The sequence below is a fragment of the Triticum aestivum genome, chromosome 5B, assembly GCF_018294505.1.
Source record: "Triticum aestivum cultivar Chinese Spring chromosome 5B, IWGSC CS RefSeq v2.1, whole genome shotgun sequence".
Classification (NCBI taxonomy): domain Eukaryota; kingdom Viridiplantae; phylum Streptophyta; class Magnoliopsida; order Poales; family Poaceae; genus Triticum; species Triticum aestivum.
In genome coordinates this window covers 691552471-691574168 of record NC_057807.1, presented here as the reverse complement: position 1 = coordinate 691574168, position 21698 = coordinate 691552471, and positions in this window count along the sequence as shown.

Below are 21698 nucleotides of genomic sequence, written 5' to 3'. Positions count from 1 at the left end.
CGGCGGCTCAGGTTCCGGTGGCGGCAGTTCTCTCATGGACTGGGGTATGGAGGTGGCGGTTCTAATTCCGGCTTCCAGGGCCACCAAAGTAGTCAAGGCAGTTATAATCAAGGTAATCAAGGCGGTTATAATCAAGGTAATCAGGGTGGTTACAATCAACAATCCGGCCAGGGGGGTCAGCAGCAGCAGCAGTCTGGATATCAAAGTCATCCAAAGCAGTTGAATAGTGGGTAGTATCATGTTTTCACCACAAGTTTGTGCAAGTGGGACCAGAAGGTTCACAAGAGGGCTATGAACGCCGTTGAGCCGGCAGTTCCCCAATACTTGCAATGGTCTGAGCAACCCATTATGTGGAGTCGAGAGGATCACCCGCCCCGGGTTGATAACCTGGGTCACTTGGCTTTGGTGGTGGCGCCTCAAGTTGGTGGATATAAATTCACCAAGGTACTCATGGATGGAGGTAGTAGCATTAATATCCTTTATTATGATACTTTCCGTCGCATGGGGTTAACTGATGAAAATCTTAAAACATCCAATACTGTCTTCCATGGAGTGGTGCCTGGTAAGTCGGCGTACCCAGTTGGCAAGATTGAATTGGAAGTGGCCTTTAGAGATGAGCATGATTCCAAGGCTGAGAAGTTAACCTTTGAAGTGGTCAAGATCAGAAGCCCGTACCACGCTCTGTTTGGACGGCCGTCTTATGCCAAGTTCATGGCACAACCGTGTTATGTTTATTTACATCTCAAGATGCCGGGTTACAAGGGGACCATCACAGTGTTGGGGAACATAGCAGAAATTCAAAATTTTCTACGCATCACCAAGATCAATCTATGGAGATTCTAGCAACAAGAGAGAGAGAGAGAGAGAGAGAGAGAGAGAGGGAGTGCATCTTCATACCCTTGAAGATCACTAAGCGGAAGCGTTACAAGAACGCGGTTGATGGAGTCATACTCGCGGCGATTCAAATCGCGGAAGATCCGATCTAGCACCGAACGGACGGCGCCTCCGCGTTCAACACACGTACAGCCCGGGGACGTCTCCTCCTTCTTGATCCATCAAGGGGAGAGGAGAAGTTGAGGGAGAACTCCGACATCACGATGGCGTGGTGGTGATGGAGCTCGTGGTTCTCCGGCAGGGCTTCGCCAAGCACTACGGAGGAGGAAGAGGTGTTGGAGGAGGGAGAGGGCTGCGCCAGGGGAAGGGTGCGGCTGCCCTCTCTCTCCCTCACTATATATAGGGGGAAGGAAGGAGGGGGGGGCGCCCTAGGGTTCCCTAGGGGAGGGGCGGCGGCCACAGGGGAAACCCTAGATGGGTTTGGGCGCCCCCACCCCCTAGGAAACTTGCCCCCCAAGCCGGGAGGGGCAGTTGCCCTAGGGGTGGCGCCCCCAGCCCCCACCTCTCCTGGTTACGTGAGATGGGGTGGGAGGGGCGCTCAGCCCCTTAGTGGGCTGATGTGCCCCCTCCCCTTGGCCCATAAGGCCCCCCAACGCTTGTCGGGGCCTCCGAAACCCCTTTCGGACATGCTGGTCATCACCTGGTACCCCCGGAACAATTCCGGACTGCAATACCCTTCGTCCAATATACCGATCTTCACCTCCGGACCATTCCGGAGCTCCTCGTCATGTCCGGGATCTCATCCGGGACTCCGAACAACCTTCGGTAACCACATACTATTTCCCATAACAACTCTAGCGTCACCGAACCTTAAGTGTGTAGACCCTACGGGTTCGGGAACCATGCAGACATGACCGAGACGTTCTCCGGTCAATAACCAACAGCGGGATCTGGATACCCATGTTGGCTCCCACATGTTCCACGATGATCTCATCGGATGAACCACGATGTCAAGGATTCAAGCAATCCTGTATGCAATTCCCTTTGTCAATCGGTATGTTACTTGCCCGAGATTCGATCGTCGGTATCCCAATACCTCGTTCAATCTCGTTACCGGCAAGTCACTTTACTCGTTCCGTAATGCATGATCCCGTGACTAACTACTTAGTCACATTGAGCTCATTATGATGATGCATTATCAAGTGGGCCCAGAGATACCTCTCCGTCATACGGAGTGACAAATCCCAGTCTCGATTCGTGCCAACCCAACAGACACCTTCGGAGATACCTGTAATGCACCTTTATAGCCACCCAGTTACGTTGTGACGTTTGGTACACCCAAAGCACGCCTACGGTATCCGGGAGTTACACAAACTCATGGTCTAAGAAACTGATACTTGACATTAGAAAAACTTTAGCAAACGAACTACACGATCTTGTGCTATGCTTAGGATTGGGTCTTGTCCATCACATCATTCTCCTAATGATGTGATCCCGTTATCAATGACATCCAATGTCCATGGTCAGGAAACCATAACCATCTATTGATCAACGAGCTAGTCAACTAGAGGCTCACTAGGGACATGTTGTGGTCTATGTATTCACACATGTATTACGGTTTCCAGTTAATACAATTATAGCATGAACAATAGACAATTATCGTGAACAAGGAAATATAATAATAACCATTTTATTATTGCCTCTAGGGCATATTTCCAACAGTCTCCCACTTGCACTAGAGTCAATAATCTAGTTCACATCACTATGTGATTGTAATGAATTCAACACCCATGGGGTTTGATCATACCTCGCTTGTGAGAGAGGTTATTAGTCAACGGGTCTGAACTCTTCAGATCCGTGTGTGCTTTACAAATCTCTATGTCATCTTGTAGATGCAGCTACCACGCTCTATTTGGAGCTATTCCTAATAACTGTTCTACTATACGAATCCGCTTTACTACTCAGAATAATCCGGATTAGTGTCAAAGTTTGCATCGGCGTAACCCTTTACGACGAACTCTTTTACCACCTCCATAATCGAGAAAATTCCTTAGTCCACTAGTTACTAAGGATAACTTTGACCGATGTCCTGTGATCCATTCCTGGATCACTCTTGTACCCCTTGACTGACTCATGGCAAGGCACACTTCAGGTGCGCTACACATCATAGCATACTGTAGAGCCTACGTCTAAAGCATAGGGGATGACCTTCGTCCTTTCTCTCTTTTCTGCCGTGGTCAGGTCTTGAGTCTTACTCAATACTCATACCTTATAACACAACCAAGAACTCCTTCTTTGCCGATCTATTTTGAACTCCTTCAAAATCTTGTCACGGTATGTATTTATTTGAAAGTACTATTAAGCGTTTTTGATCTATCCTTATAGATCTTGATGCTCAATGTTTAAGTAGCTTAATCTAGGTTTTCCATTGAAAAAAACTTTTCAAATAACCCTATATGCTGTCCAGAAATTCTACATCATTTCTGATCAACAATATGTTAATAACATATACTCATCAGAAATTCTATAGTGCTCCCACTCACTTCTTTGGAAATACAAGTTTCTCATAAACTTTGTATAAACCCAAAATCTTTGATTATCTCATCAAAGCGTATATTCCAACTCCGAGATGCTTACTCCAGTCCTTAGAAGGATTGCTGGAGCTTTGCATACTTGTTAGCATCTTTTAGGATTGACAAAACCTTTTGGTTGTATCACATACAACCTTTCCTCAAGAATAACGTCGAGGAAACGATGTTTTGACATTCTATCTGCAAGATTTCATAAATCATGCAGTAATTGCTAATATAATTCCAACAGACTCTTAGCATCGCTACGAGTGAGAAAGTCTCATCGTAGTCAACTCCTTGAACTTGTCGGAGAATCTCTCAGCGACAAGTCGAGCTTTCTTAATGGTGACACTTACCATCATTGTCCATCTTCCTTTTGAAATCCATCTGTACCCAACAACCTTACGACTATCAAGTAGTTCTTCTAAAGTCTACACTTTGTTTTCATACATGGATCCTCTCTCGGATTTTATGGCCTCTAGCCATTTGTCAGAATTCGGGCCCACCATCGCTTCTCCATAGCTCGTAGGTTCATTGTTGTCTATCAACATGACCTCCAAGACAGGATTACCGTACCACTCTGAAGCAGTACGCGTCCTTGTCGTCCTACGAGGTTTGGTAGTGACTTGATCCAAAGTTCCATGATCACTATCATCAGCTTCCACTTCAATTGGTGTAGGGGCCACAGGAACAACTTCCTATGCCCTGCTACACACTAGTTGTAGTGACGGTTCATTAACCATATCAAGTCTCCACCATCCTCCCACTCAATTCTTTCGAGAGAAACTTTTCCTCGAGAAAGGACCCGTTTCTAGAAACAATCACTTTTTCTTCCGGATCTGAAATAGGAGGTATACCCAACTGTTTTGGGTGTCCTATGAAGATGTATTTATCCGCTTTGGGTTCGAGCTTATCAGGATGAAACTTTTTCACGTAAGCGTCGCAGCCCCAAACTTTCAAGAAACGACAGCTTAGGTTTCTCTAAACCATAGTTCATACGGTGTCATCTCAACGGAATTATGTGGTGCCCTATTTAAAGTGAATGCAGTTGTCTCTAATGCCTAACCCATGAACAATAGTAGTAATTCGATAAGAGACATCATGGTATGCCCCATATCCAATAGGGTGCATCTATGATGTTCGGTCACACCATCAGACTATGGTGTTCCAGGCGGTGTTAGTTGTGAAACAATTTCCACAATGTCTTAATTGTGTGCCAAACTCGTAACTCAGATATTCATCTCTATGATCATATCATAGATATTTTATCCTCTTGTCACGAAGATCTTCAACTTCACTCTGAAATTACTTGAACCTTTCAATAATTCGGACTTGTGTTTCATCAAGTAAATATACTCAACATCTACTCAAATCATCTGTGAAGTAAGAGCATAACGATATTCACTGCGTGCCTCAACATTGATTGGATTGCACACATCAAAATGTATTACTTCCAACAAGTTGCTCTCTTGTTCCATCTTACTGAAAAATGAGGCTTTTCAGTCATCTTGCCCATGTGGTATGATTTGCATATCTCAAGTGATTCAAAATCAAGTGAGTCCAAACGATCCATCTGCATGGAGTTTCTTCATGCGTACATACCAATAGACATGGTTCGCATGTCTCAAACTTTTCAAAAACGAGTGAGTCCAAAGATCCATCAACATGGAGCTTCTTCATGCGTTTTATACCAGTATGACTCAAAAGGCAGTGCCACAAGTATGTGGTACTATCATTACTATCTTATATCTTTTGGCATGAACATGTGTATCACTACGATCGAGATTCAATAAACCATTCATTTTAGGTGCAAGACCATTGAAGGTATTATTCAAATAAACAGAGTAACCATTATTCTCCTTAAATGAATAACCGCATTGCGATAGACATAATCCAATCATGTCTATGCTCAACGCAAACACCAAATAACAATTATTTAGGTTTAACACCGATCCCGATGGTAGAGGGAGCGTGCGATGTTTGATCACATCAACCTTGGAAATACTTTCAACACATATCGTCACCTCGCCTTTAGCTAGTCTCCGTTTATTCCGTAGCCATTTATTTCGAGTTACTAACACTTAGCAACCAAACCGGTATCTATTACCATGGTGCTACTAGGAGTACTAGTAGAATACACATTAATATAATGTATATCCAATATACTTCTGTCGACCTTGCCAGCCTTCTCATCTACCAAGTATCTAGGGTAGTTCTGCTTCAGTGACTGTTCCCCTCATTACAGAAGCACTTAGTCTCGGGTTTGGGTTCAACCTTGGGTTTCTTCACTAGAGCAGCAACTGATTTGCCATTTCATGAAGTATCCCTTCTTGCCCTTGCCCTTCTTGAAACTATTGGTTTCACTAACCATCAACAATTGATGCTCCTTGTTGATTTCTACTTTCGCGGTGTCAAACATCACGAATTGCTCAAGGATCATCATGTCTATCCCTGATATGTTATAGTTTATCACGAAGCTCTAATAGCTTGGTGGCAGTGACCATGGAGAACCATCACTATCTCATCTGGAAGATTAACTCCCACTCAATTCAAGTGATTGTAGTACTCAGACAATCTGAGCACATGCTCAACAATTGAGCTTTTCTCCCTTAGTTTGCAGGCTAAGAAACTCGTCGGAGGTCTCATACCTTCTGACGTGGGCACGAGCCTGAAATCCCAATTTCAGCCCTTGAAACATCTCATATGTTCCGCGACGTTTCAAAAACCGTCTTCAGCGCCTCAATTCTAAACCGTTTAACATTACTAAACTATCATGTAGTCATCAAAACGTGTATGTCAGATGTTCGCAACATCCACAGACGACGTTCGAGGTTCAGCACACCGAGCGGTGCATTAAGGACATAAGCCTTCTGCGCAGCAATGAGGACAATCCTCAGTTTACGGATCCAGTCCGCATAATTGCTACTATCAACTTTCAACTAAATTTTCTCTAGGAACATATCTAAAACAGTAGAACAAAAGCGCAAGCTATGACATAATTTGCAAAGTCCTTCTGACTATGTTCATGATAACTAAGTTCATCTAATGAACTCCCACTCAGATAGACATCCCTCTAGTCATCTAAGTGATACATGATCCGAGTCAACTAGGCCATGTCCGATCATCACGTGAGACGGACTAGTCATCATCGGTGAACATCTTCATGTTGATCGCGTCTACTATACGACTCATGTTCGACCTTTCGGTCTCTTGTGTTCCGAGGACATGTCTGTACATGCTAGGCTCGTCAAGTCAACCTAAGTGTTTCGCGTGTGTAAATCTGGCTTACACCCGTTGTATGTGAACGTTAGAATCTATCACACCCGATCATCACGTGGTGCTTCGAAACAACGAACCTTCGCAACGGTGCACAGTTAGGGGGAATACTTTCTTGAAACTTTAGTGAGGGATCATCTTATTTATGCTACCGTCGTTCTAAGCAAATAAGATGCATAAACATGATAAACATCACATGCAATCAAATAGTGACATGATATGGCCAATATCATTTTGCTCCTTTTGATCTCCATCTTCGGGGCTCCATGATCATCATCACCGGCTTGACACCATGATCTCCAACATCATGATCTCCATCATCGTGTCTCCATGAAGTTGTCTCGCCAACTTATTACTTCTACTACTATGGTTAACAGTTTAGCAATGAAGTAAAGTAATTACATGGCGTTATTCAGTGACACGCAGGTCATACAATAAATAAAGACAACTCCTATGGCTCCTGTCGGTTGTCATACTCATCGACATGCAAGTCGCGATTCCTATTACAAGAATATGATCAATCTCATACATCACATATATTTCATTCATCACATCCTTCTTGGCCATATCACATCACATAGCATACCCTGCAAAAACAAGTTAGACGTCCTCTAATTGTTGTTTGCATGTTTTACGTGTCTGTTATGGGTTTCTAGCAAGAACGTTTCTAACCTGTGCAAAAGCCACAACGTGATATGCAAATTGCTATTTACCCTTCATAAGGACCCTTTTCATCGAATCCAATCTGACTAAAGTGGGAGAGACTGGCACCCGCTAGACACCTTATGCAACAAGTGCATGTCAGTCGGTGGAACCTGTCTCATGTAAGTGTACGTGTATGGTCGGTCCGGGCCGCTTCATCCCACAATACCGTCGAAACAAGATAGGACTAGTAACGGTAAGCATATTGAACAAAATCAACGCCCACAACAACTTGTGTTCTACTCGTGCATAGAATCTACGCAATAGAGACCTAGCTCATGATGCCACCGTTGGGGAACATAGCAGAAATTCAAAATTTTCTACGCATCACCAAGATCAATCTATGGAGATTCTAGCAACAAGAGAGAGAGAGAGAGATGGAGTGCATCTTCATACCCTTGAAGATCGCTAAACGGAAGTGTCACAAGAACGCGGTTGATGGAGTCGTACTCACGGCGATTCAAATCGCGGAAGATCCGATCTAGCACCGAACGGACGGCGCCTCCGCGTTGAACACACGTACAGCCCGGGGACGTCTCCTCCTTCTTGATCCAGCAAGGGGAGAGGATAAGTTGAGGGAGAACTCCGACAGCATGACGGTGTGGTGGTGATGGAGCTCGTGGTTCTCCGGCAGGGCTTCACCAAGCACTACGGAGGAGGAAGAGGTGTTGGAGGAGGGAGAGGGCTGCGCCAGGGGAAGGGTGCGGCTTCCCTCTCTCTTTCTCACTATATATAGGGGGAAGGGAGGAGGGGGGTGCCCTAGGGTTCCCTAGGTGAGGGGCGGCGGCCACAGGGAAACCCTAGATGGGTTTGGGCGCCCCCACCCCCTAGGAAACTTGCCCCCAAGCCGGGAGGGGCGGCTGCCCTAGGGGTGGCGCCCCCACCTCTCCTGGTTACGTGAGATGGGGTGGGAGGGGCGCTCAGCCCCTTAGTGGGCTGATGTGCCCCCTCCCCTTGGCCCATAAGGCCCCCCAACGCTTGTCGGGGCCTCCGAAACCCCTTTCGGACACACTCGTCATCACTTGGTACCCCCGGAACAATTCCAGACTCCAATACCCTTCGTCCAATATACCGATCTTCACCTCTGGACCATTCCGGAGCTCCTCTCATGTCCGGAATCTCATCCGGGACTCTGAACAACCTTCGGTAACCACATACTATTTCCCATAACAACTCTAGCATCACCGAACCTTAAGTGTGTAGACCCTACGGGTTCGGGAACCATGCAGACATGACTGAGACGTTCTCTGGTCAATAACCAACAGCGGGATCTGGATACCCATGTTGGCTCCCACATGTTCCACGATGATCTCATCGGATGAACCACTATGTCAAGGATTCAAGCAATCCCGTATGCAATTCCCTTTGTCAATCGGTATGTTACTTGCCCGAGATTCGATCGTCGGTATCCCAATACCTTGTTCAATCTCGCCCAAGATCGTCGGTATCCCAATATCCCAATACCTCGTCGAAAAATGAGGCAGCTGACGCCTTAAGCCGTTTGGGGTCACAGCATAAGCCGGTCCCACCTAACACCTTCTTGGACGTTCTTCATAACCCTTCTGTCAAATTGCCTACAGAGGAAGATCTGGCTATTCCTGACCCGGAGGCACAATTGGTGGCGGATCTTCACGCTATCCCAGATTGGATAGTACCATATTTGGCTTATATGACCCGGTGAGAGTTACCTGAGGATGAAACTTTGGCCAGACAGATAACCCGGCGGTCTAAGTCAATGACAATTGCCAATGGTGAGTTACAACATCGCAGTGTCCCTGGGGCGTTTCAGCGTTGTGTCTCTCCTGAAGAGGGCCGTGAAATTCTTCGTGAGATTCATGAAGGAGACTGTGGTCATCATGCCGGTTCAAATTCCCTTGTGGCCAAAGCTTTTCGCCATGGATTTTATTGGCTAACGGCTCATGCTGATGCTGAGGATTTGGTCAGTAAATGTGATGGTTGTCAGAAATTTTCACAGTGAGCTCACGTGCCGGCTCAAGAATTGAGGATGATTCCAATTACTTGGCAGTTTGCAGTTTGGGGGCTTGATATGGTTGGGCCTTTTAAAAGGTCTAAGGATAAAAAGACCCACTTCTTGGTGGCAGTTGAAAAATTCACAAAGTGGGTTGAGGCAGAGCCGGTCAATAAGTGTGACGCAGCCACGGCGGTTCAATTCCTCAAAAAGGTGATTTTTTGCTTTGGTTTTCCCCATAGCATTATAACTGATAATGGCACTAATCTATCCAAGGGTGCCATGGACGAGTTCTTTTAGCGTGAGCATATTCAACTTGACGTCTCGTCAGTAGCTCACCCCCAATCCAATGGTCAAGCAGAATGAGTCAATCAAGAAATTTTGAGAGGCATCAAGCCTCGGCTTATGGATCCTCTGCAGAGGACGCCGGGTTGTTGGGTGGAGGAATTACCTTTGGTGCTATGGAGTATCAATACTACCCCCAACAGATCTACGGGTTACACGCCTTTCTTCATGGTTTACAGAGCAGAGGCGGTTCTCCCTAGTGACATCCGTCATGACTCGCCTCACGTGGCGGATTATGTTGAAGCTGATAATGAGAAGGCACGTCAGGATGCACTTGACATGTTAGATGAGAAGTGTGACCTTGAGGCAGCCCGCTCGGTGATTTATCAACAAGATCTGCGCCGTTACCACAACCACTAGGTTAAGTCTAGAACCTTTCAAGAAGGTGATTTGGTGCTCCGGCTCATCCAGGATCAAACTGATGTGCACAAGTTATCCCCACCTTGGGAAGGGCCCTTTGTGGTCAGCAAGAACTTGAACAATGGGTCATACTACCTTATCGATGTTCAGGAGCACAAGGAGTCACGTAAGTCGGAGGAGGAGACCCGCCGGCCGTGGAATATTGCTCATCTTTGGCCTTACTACACTTGAGCCGCTGGCTCTTATGATGTACATATTTTGACGATGTATATATTATGATGATTATAATGAAGCAGGGCCTCTATCGTCTCCATCTTCAATAATGAGTCTTCTTCATCATAATTCCATGACCATTGGGGGCTTGACAGTATTCGAATCATGGCTATTAACCCCTTTGGTCCGGCTTCCTGATCGTATTCGAATCATAGCCATTAAACATTTTGATCATTTGGGGGCTTGATCGTATTCGAATCATAGCTTAACCCCTTTTGGTCTGGCTTACTATTCCTATTCGAATCAGAGGCGTTACAAACTTTTGATCACTTGGGGGCTTGATCGTATTCAAATCATAGCAGTTAGTGAAGGAAATATGCCCTAGAGGCAATAATAAAGTTATTATTTATTTCCTTATTTCATGATAAATGTTTATTATTCATGCTAGAATTGTATTAACCGGAAACATAATACATGTGTGAATATATAGACAAACAGAGTGTCACTAGTATGCCTCTACTTGACTAGCTTGTTAATCAAAGATGGTTATGTTTCCTAACCATGGACAAAGAGTTGTTATTTGATTAACGGGATCACATCATTAGTTGAATGATCTGATTGACATGACCCATTCCGTTAGCTTAGCACCCGATCGCTTAGTATGTTGCTATTGCTTTCTTCATGACTTATACATGTTCCTATGACTATGAGATTATGCAACTCCCGTTTACCGGAGGAACACTTTGTGTGCTACCAAACGTCACAACGTAACTGGGTGATTATAAAGGTGCTCTACAGGTGTCTCCAAAGGTACTTGTTGGGTTGGCGTATTTCGAGATTAGGATTTGTCACTCCGAATGTCGGAGAGGTATCTCTGGGCCCTCTCGGTAATGCACATCACTTAAGCCTTGCAAGCATTGCAACTAATGAGTTAGTTGCGAGATGATGTATTACGAAACGAGTAAAGAGACTTGCCGGTAACGAGATTGAACTAGGTATTGGATACCGACGATCGAATCTCAGGCAAGTAACATACCGATGACAAAGGGAACAACGTATGTTGTTATGCGGTCTGACCGATAAAGATCTTCGTAGAATATGTAGGAACCAATATGGGCATCCAGGTCCCGCTATTGGTTATTGACCGGAGACGTGTATCGGTCATGTCTACATTGTTCTCGAACCGTAGGGTCCGCACGCTTAAGGTTTCGATGACAGTTATATTATGAGTTTATGAGTTTTGATGTACCGAAGGAGTTCGGAGTCCCGGATGAGATCGGGGACATGACGAGGAGTCTCGAAATGGTCGAGACGTAAAGATCGATATATTGGACGACTATATTCGGAGTTCGGAAAGGTTCCGAGTGATTCGGGTATTTATCGGAGTACCGGAGAGTTACGGGAATTCGCCTGGGAGAAGTATTGGGCCTTATTGGGCCATACGGGAAAGAGAGAGGGGCTGCCTAGGGCAGGCCGCGCGCCCCCCATGGCCTAGTCCGAATTGGACTAGGGGGAGGGGCCGCACCCCCTCCTTCCTTCCCTTCTCTCTTCCCCTTCCTTGTCTCCTACTCCTACTACATGGAAGGACTCCTAGTTGGACTAGGAAAGGGGGAATCCTACCCGGTGGGAGTAGGACTCCCCTAGGGCGCGCCATAGAGAGGGCCGGCCCTCCCCTCCTCCACTCCTTTATATACGGGGGCAGGGGGCACCCCATATACACACAAGTTGATCTTCGTGATCGTTCCTTAGCCGTGTGTGGTGCCCCCTCCACGATATTACACCTCGGTCATATTGTAGCGGTGCTTAGACGAAGCCCTGCGACGGTTGAACATCAAGATCGTCACCACGTCGTCGTGCTGACAGAACTCCTCCCCGAAGCTTTGCTGCATCGGAGCTCCGGGTGCGTCATCGAGCTGTACGTGTGTCAAGAACTCAGAGGTGCCGGAGTAACGGTGCTTGGATCGGTTGGACCGGGAAGACGTACGACTACTTCCTCTATGTTGCGTCAACGCTTCCGCTTCGGTCTACGAGGGTACGTAGACAACACTCTCCCCTCTCGTTGCTATGCATCACCATGATCTTGCGTGTGCGTAGGAATTTTTTTGAAATTACTACGTTCCCCAACAGTGGCATCCGAGCCTAGGTTTTATGGTTTGATGTTATATGCACGAGTAGAACACAAGTGAGTTGTGGGCGACATAAGTCATACTGCTTACCAGCATGTCATACTTTGGTTCGGCGGTATTGTTGGATGAAGCGGCCCGGACCGACATTACGCGTACGCTTACGCGAGACTGGTTCTACCGCCGTGCTTTGCACACAGGTGGCTAGCGGGTGTCAGTTTCTCCAACTTTAGTTGAACCGAGTGTGGCTACGCCCGGTCCTTGCGAAGGTTAAAACAGAACCAACTTGACGAACTATCGTTGTGGTTTTGATGCATAGGTAAGAAAGGTTCTTGCTCAGCCCGTAGCAGCCACGTAAAATTTGCAACAACAAAGTAGAGGACATCTAACTTGTTTTTGCAGGGCATGTTGTGATGTGATATGGTCAAGACGTGATAAGATATAAGTTGTTGTATGAGATGATCATGTTTTGTTGAAGTTATCGGCAACTGGCAGAAGCCCTATGGATGTCTCTTTGTTGCATAAGATGCAAGTGCCAAATAATTGCTTTACTTTATCGCTATACGATAGCAATAGTTGCAAGAGCAATAGTTGGTGAGACAACCATGTGATGACACATTGATATAGATCAAGATGATGAAGATCATGGTGTCGTGCCGGTGACGATAGAGATCATGACAGTACTTTGGAGATGGAGATCAAAGGCGCAAGATGATCATGGCCATATCATGTCACATATTTTGATTGCATATGATGTTTATCTATTATACATCTTATTCTTGCTTTGATTGACGGTAGCATTTTAAGATGATCTCTCACTAATTATCAAGAAGTGTTCTCCCTGAGTATGCACCGTTGCCAAAGTTCGTCGTGCCCAGACACCACGTGATGATCGGGTGTGATAAGCTCTACGTCCATCTACAACGGGTGCAAGCCAGTTTTGCACACGCGGAATACTCAGGTTAAACTTGACGAGCCTAGCATATGCAGATATGGCCTCGGAGCACGGAGACCGAAAGGTCGAGCGTGAATCATATAGTAGATATGATCAACATAGTGATGTTCACCATTGAAAACTACTCCATCTCACGTGATGATCGGTTATGGTTTAGTTGATTTGGATCACGTGATCACTTAGATGACTAGAGAGATGTCTGTCTAAGTGGGAGTTCTTAAGTAATATGATTAATTGAACTTAAATTTATCACGAACTTAGTCCTGGTAGTATTTTGCAAATTATGTTGTAAGATCAATAGCTTGTGTTGTTGCTTTCATATGTTTATTTTGATATGTTCCTAGAGAAAATTGTGTTGAAAAATGTTAGTAGCAATGATGCGGATTGGATCCGCGATCTGAGGTTTATCCTCATTGCTGCACAGAAGAATTATGTCCTTAATGCACCGCTAGGTGACAAACCTATTGCAGGAGCAGATGCAGACGTTATGAACGTTTGGCTAGCTCAATATGATGACTACTTGATCGTTTTGTGCAGCATGCTTTATGGCTTAGAATCGGGACTTCAAAGATGTTTTGAACATCATGGACCATATGAGATGTTCCAGGAATTGAAGTTAATATTTCAAGCAAATACCCGAGTTGAGAGATATGAAGTCTCCAACAAGTTCTATAGCTAAAAGATGGAGGAGAATCGCTCAACTAGTGAGCATGTGCTCAGATTGTCTGGATACTTCAATCGCTTGAATCAAGTGGGAGTTAATCTTCCAGATAAGATAGTGATTGACAGAATTCTCTTGTCACCATCACTAAGTTACTAGAACTTCGTGATGAACTATAGTATGCAAGGGATGACAGAAATGATTCCTGAGCTCTTCGTGATGTTGAAATCGACGAAGGTAGAAATCAAAAAGGAGCATCAAGTGTTGATGATTGACAAGACCGCTAGTTTCAAGAGAAGGGCAAAGGGAAAGAAAGGGAACTTCAAGTGGAAAGACAAGCAAGTTGTCACTCCTGCGAAGAAGCCCAAAGCTGGACCATAGCCTGAAACTGAGTGCTTACACTGCAAAGGAAATGGTCACTGGAAGCGGAAATGCCCTGAACATTTGGTGGATAAGAAGGATGGCAAAGTGAAAAAAGGTATATTTGATATACAGGTTCTTGATGTGTGCCTTACTAGTGTTTATAGTAGCCCCTGAGTATTTGATACTTGTTCGGTTGCTAAGATTAGTAACTCGAAACAGGAGTTACAGAATAAACAGAGACTAGTTGAAGGGAAGTGACGATGAGTGTTGGAAGTAGTTCCAAGATTGATATGATCATCATCGCACACTCCCTATACTTTCGGGATTAGTGTTAAACCTAAATAAATGTTATTTGGCGTTTGCGTTGAGCATGAATATGATTTGATCATGTTTATTGCAATACGGTTATTCATTTAAAGTCAGAGAATAATTGTTGTTCTGTTTACATGAATAAAACCTTCAATGGTCATACACCCAATGAAAATTGTTTGTTGGATCTCGATCGTAGTGATACACATATTCATAATATTGATGCCAAAAGATGCAAAGTTAATAATGATAGTGCAACTTATTTGTGGCACTGCCGTTTGGGTCATATCGGTGTAAAGCGCATGAAGAAACTCCATAAAGATGGATTTTCGGAATCACTTGGTTATGAATCATTTGATGCTTGCGAATCGTGCCTTTTGGGCAAGATGACTAAAACTCCGTTCTTCGGAACAATGGAACGAGCAACAAACTTGTTGGAAATAATACATACTGATGTATGCAGACCAATGAGTATTAAGGCTCGTGGCGAGTATCGTTATTTTCTGACCTTCACAGATGATTTAAGCAGATATGGGTATATCTACTTGATGAAACATAAGTCTGAAATAGTTGAAAGGTTCAAAGAATTTCAGAGTGAAGTGGAAAATCATCGTAACAAGAAAATAAAGTTTCTGCGATCTGATCGTGGAGATGAATATTTGAGTTACGAGTTTGGTCTTCAATTAAAACAATGTGGAATAGTTTCACAGCTCACGCCACCTGGAACACCACAACGTTATGGTGTGTCCGAACGTCGTAACCGCACTTTATTGGATATGGTGCGATCTATGATGTCACTTATTGATTTACCATTGTCGTTTTGGGGTTATGCATTAGAGACAGCTGCATTCACGTTAAAAGGGCACCATCTAAATCCGTTGAGACGACACCATATGAACTGTGGTTTAGCAAGAAACCCAAGTTGTCGTTTCTTAAAGTTTGGGGCTGTGATGCTTATGTGAAAAAAGTTTCATCCTGATAAGCTCAAACCCAAATCGGAGAAGTGCGTCTTCATAGAATACCCAAAGGAAACTGTTGGGTACACCTTCTATCACAGATCCGAAGGCAAGATATTCGTTGCTAAAAACGGATCCTTTCTAGAGAAGGAGTTTCTCTCGAAAGAAGTGAGTGGGAGGAAAGTAGAGCTTGATAAGGTAATTTGTACCTTCTCCCTAATTGGAAAGTAGTTCATCACAGAAATCAGTTCCAGTGATTCCTACACCAATTAGTGAGGAAGCTAATGATGATGATCATGAAACTTCAGATCAAGTTACTACCGAACCTTGTAGGTCTTCCAGAGTAAGATCCGCACCAGAGTGGTACGGTAATCCTATTCTGGAAGTCATGTTACTAGACCATGATGAACCTACGAACTATGAGGAAGCGATGATGAGCCCAGATTCCGCGAAATGGCTTGAGGCCATGAAATCTGAGATGGGATCCATGTATGAGAACAAAGTGTGGACTTTGGTGGAGTTGCTCAATGATCGGCAAGCCATATTATATAAATGGATCTTCAAGAGGAAGACAGACGTTGATAGTAGTGTTACTATCTACAAAGCTCGACTTGTCGCAAAAGGTTTTTGACAAGTTCAAGGTGTTGACTACAATGAGATTTTCTCAACTGTAGCGAGGCTTAAAGTCTGTCCGAATCAAGTTAGCAATTGCCACATTTTATGAAATTTGGCAAATGGATGTCAAAACTGGATTCCTTAATGGTTTTCTTAAAAGAAGAGTTGTATATGATGCAACCAGAAGGTTTTGTCAATCCTAAAGGTACTAACAAAATATGCAAACTCCAGCTATCCATCTATGGACTGGTGCAAGCATCTCAGAGTTGGAATATACGCTTTGATAAGTTGATCAAAGCATATAGTTTTATACAGACTTGCGGTGAAGCCTGTATTTACAAGAAAGTGAGTGGGAGCAATACAACATTTCTGATAAGTATATGTGAATGACATATTGTTGATCGAAAATAATGTAGAATTATTCTGTAAAGCATAAAGGAGTATTTGAAAGGAGTTTTTCCAAGAAGGACCTCGGTAAAGCTGCTTACATATTGAGCATCAAGATCTATAGAGATAGATCAAGACGCTTGATAAGCTTTTTCAATGAGTAAATACCTTGACAAGATTTTGAAGTAGTTCAAAATGGAACAGTCAAAGAAAGAGTTCTTTCCTGTGTTACAAGGTGTGCAATTGAGTAAGACTCAAAGCCCGACCACGGCAGAAGATAGAAAGAGAATGAAAGTCATTCCCTATGCCTCAGCCATAGGTTCTATAAAGTATGCCATGCTGAATACCAGATCTATTGTATACCCCACCACTGAGTTTGACAAGGGAGTACAATAGTGATCTAGGAGTAGATCACTGGACAGTGGTCAAAATTATCCTTAGTGGTATAAGGATATGTTTCTCGATTATGGAAGTGACAAAAGGTTCGTCGTAAAGGGTTACGTCGATGAAAGTTTTGCCACTAATCCAGATGACTCTAAGTCTCAATCTGGATACATATTGAAAGTAGGAGCAATTAGCTAGAGTAGCTCCGTGCAAAGTATTGTAGACATAGAATATTTGCAAAATACATACGGCTCTGAATGTGACAGACCCGTTGACTAAACTTCTCTCACGAGCAAAACATGATCATACCTTTGTACTCTTTGGGTGTTAATCACATAGCGATGTGAACTAGATTATTGACTCTAGTAAACCCTTTGGGTGTTGGTCACATGACGATGTGAACTATGGGTGTTAATCATATACAGATATGATTATTGTGTTAAATCACATGGCGATGTGAACTAGATTATTGACTCTAGTGCAAGTGGGAGACTGAAGGAAATATGCCCTAGAGGCAATAATAAAGTTATTATTTATTTCCTTATTTCATGATAAATGTTTATTATTCATGCTAGAATTGTATTAACCGGAAACATAATACATGTGTGAATATATAGACAAACAGAGTGTCACTAGTATGCCTCTACTTGACTAGCTTGTTAATCAAAGATGGTTATGTTTCCTAACCATGGACAAAGAGTTGTTATTTGATTAACGGGATCACATCATTAGTTGAATGATCTGATTGACATGACCCATTCCGTTAGCTTAGCACCCGATCGTTTAGTATGTTGCTATTGCTTTCTTCATGACTTATACATGTTCCTATGACTATGAGATTATGCAACTCCCGTTTTACCGGAGGAACACTTTGTGTGCTACCAAACGTCACAACGTAACTGGGTGATTATAAAGGTGCTCTACAGGTGTCTCCAAAGGTACTTGTTGGGTTGGCGTATTTCGAGATTAGGATTTGTCACTCCGAATGTCGGAGAGGTATCTCTGGGCCCTCTCGGTAATGCACATCACTTAAGCCTTGCAAGCATTGCAACTAATGAGTTAGTTGCGAGATGATGTATTACGGAACGAGTAAAGAGACTTGCCGGTAACGAGATTGAACTAGGTATTGGATACCGACGATCGAATCTCGGGCAAGTAACATACCGATGACAAAGGGAACAACGTATGTTGTTATGCGGTCTGACCGATAAAGATCTTCGTAGAATATGTAGGAACCAATATGGGCATCCAGGTCCCGCTATTGGTTATTGACCGGAGACGTGTCTCGGTCATGTCTACATTGTTCTCGAACCGTAGGGTCCGCACGCTTAAGGTTTCGATGACAGTTATATTATGAGTTTATGAGTTTTGATGTACCGAAGGAGTTCGGAGTCCCGGATGAGATCGGGGACATGACGAGGAGTCTCGAAATGGTCGAGACGTAAAGATCGATATATTGGACGACTATATTCGGAGTTCGGAAAGGTTCCGAGTGATTCGGGTATTTATCGGAGTACCGGAGAGTTACGGGAATTCGCCTGGGAGAAGTATTGGGCCTTATTGGGCCATACGGGAAAGAGAGAGGGGCTGCCTAGGGCAGGCCGCGCGCCCCCCCATGGCCTAGTCCGAATTGGACTAGGGGGAGGGGCCGCACCCCCTCCTTCCTTCCCTTCTCTCTTCCCCTTCCTTGTCTCCTACTCCTACTACATGGAAGGACTCCTAGTTGGACTAGGAAAGGGGGAATCCTAGGACTCCCCTAGGGCGCGCCATAGAGAGGGCCGGCCCTCCCCTCCTCCACTCCTTTATATACGGGGGCAGGGGGCACCCCATAGACACACAAGTTGATCTTCATGATCGTTCCTTAGCCGTGTGCGGTGCCCCCCTCCACAATATTACACCTCGGTCATATTGTAGCGGTGCTTAGGCGAAGCCCTGCGACGGTTGAACATCAAGATCGTCACCACGCCGTCGTGCTGACGGAACTCCTCCCCGAAGCTTTGCTGGATCGGAGCCCGGGGTGCGTCATCGAGCTGTACGTGTGTCAAGAACTCGGAGGTGCCGGAGTAACGGTGCTTGGATCGGTTGGACCGGGAAGACGTACGACTACTTCCTATATGTTGCGTCAACGCTTCCGCTTCGGTCTACGAGGGTACGTAGACAACACTCTCCCCTCTCATTGCTATGCATCACCATGATCTTGCGTGTGCGTAGGAATTTTTTTGAAATTACTACGTTCCCCAACAGTTAGCCCCTTTGGTCCGGCTTCCTGATCGTATTCGAATCATAGCCGTTAAACATTTTGATCATTTCAAGGCTTGGTCGTATTCGAATCATAGCTTAACCCCTTTTGGTCCGGCTTACTGATCGTATTCGAATCAGAGTCATTACAAACTTTTGATCACTTGGGGGCTTGATCGTGTGACAACCTGATTTTTGGCCCTTTCTTTTTCTTTTGTTTTTCCGAGGTTTTTGCGTGAGTTTTCTTTTTCCGTGGCTTTGTGGTTTGGAAACTGAAGAATATGACCCCTTCTTTGCTTCCATAATGGCTTTTCATTTCCAAATCTTTCCCTAGACCCTGTCATTTCCATCCTAACCCAAATCCCAATATTCTTTTTACTGAGAATATTCCTTTTTCTATTAAAGGAATAACTCAAATTGCCCTAGGTTGTGAAGCAACCTATATTTCCATCACTCCAAAAATTCCCAAAGAATCCTCATAAATTATTTGGGTCATATCTTGATCAAATATGGCAAAAAAATTCATTGCCATGTTCAAAAATAATTCCCCAATAATTATTCTTCATTTCTGTCCAGTGTGGTTTTCTATGAAGGAAGTGCCACCTATCTTTTCTTGATTGCTCCCCAACTCCTTGGGAATGTTTATATGTTCAAATAATTGCCTCATGCACAAGTTCAAATTTATTTGCCTAGCCAATCTTCCTCAATGAGTTTTCAAAGTTTCTGCCAAACAGAAAGCTTTGTGAAGGAAGTACTAGCTAGGAGTACCCAAATGAGTTGAACTTTTGCACACTGCTTAATGTGCTCATATTAAATCCTTCCACCCATTCGCAGCCCCATCAAATCATCTATGTGAGCACAGGAGCCAATCTTTAATTCTGGCATTATTTTTAGGTTGTGAAGCAAGTATATTTTATATTGCTTCAAAAATCATGATAAATTACCATATCATTCTTATACCTTTAAAACATCTCTCCACCCAATTTGGCATCATTTAATTAAGCCATTATCCCTCTAGAATTTTTGGAAGTTTCTGTTCAAAAGGAGATGCTTGTGAAGGAAGTACCATTTTGGCTTTGCCAAATGGTATGATACTTGGTGAGCATCTTCATATGACCAATTGACTAAGCTTTGCCCAATTTGAGCTCAAGTTCACACTCCATGTGAGTGTACCATCATGATCTAGTTTCTGGACCATTTTGGTCAGTTGTGAAGCAACTGCAGTAAATCTTGATCCATTTACCCTCAAAACCTCCAGGATCATAGTCCCTCCATACCTAAACACCCAAGACAATGTATTTGGCCCATATCATATCCCTGTTGATCACATTGAGCTGGTAAAGTTTACTGCAGTAAACTTCAGAGATCACTAACTATTTACCCAAAGACTGTTTAACCAAGTTACCACCGTAGTTGAGACCTACCCTGGAGGAACTTACCACTAGACAACGTTTTGGGAGCTGTAGAGCATTGAATGACCATGTTCACGTGGTGACTACGACGCTGGCATGCCTATGCGCGCGCTCTATGCGTTGTGGAATGTCCAGAGCACTGTTTGTGCTGGACCCCCTCCCCCTCTCGTCGGCTTCGCACTCGTGATGATGTCCAGTAGGTAGCCCGCATTGTTGCCGTTCCCCTGGACCCCTCTCCCCCTCCGGCAGCTTGCTCACCGACGCAAAACGCCGCACGCCCACGAGAGCACAGTGGCGGTTTGGATCTGTTCGTCGTCGTCGCCTTCTTCCCCGTGCTCCTTTGGCCTCCTCCTCCCCGTCAAGCTCTGCCCTGTGCCTCGCCGTCGTCTTCCCCGAGCTCATGCACGCGAGCACGCGTCCGTGGTGCCGGCCACACGTCCATGGCGATGCCAGCGCGGCTCCCTCTTGCCCGGCTATATATAGCCATCCCCCGAGCCTCCCGAGCTCACAATTGGCCTCCTGCACCTCCTCTAGCCCCACCTAGCTTCTTCCCCGAGCTCGAGGAGCTCTCTGTGCCCCTCACCATCGCCATGGCCGCTGCGAAGCTCGGCTCAAATTCGAGCTCCCCGGTCTCCTTCTCCACCCACTGACCTCACCCACGTCCTCCCCATGCTCCGGTGACCCTCCCCTATCCTTCCCCTCGTCGCTAGAGTGCCCCTAGCCGCGTGCCCCAAGGTCAAACGGCCTCCGCTGCCCTCGGCCCCGCCAGCCGGCGTCACTCCAGGCCTCCCCAGCGCCTGCTGCTGCTCCAGGAGGGAGCAGCACTCCGTTCCACAGCCGCCGGTGGTCCCAGCTCCACCGGGGACAGCCGGAGCTGACCAAGCCATCGCCGGCGCCGCATGGCCTCGCCTCTCCTTTATTTCTGGCGAGAGGAAGAAGGAGATGGCCAGGTGGGGCGTTGACCTGGCCAGGCGGGCCCCGCAACCCCACCTGGGAGCGACCCTACCGCCCGGCCCCGCTGTTGCC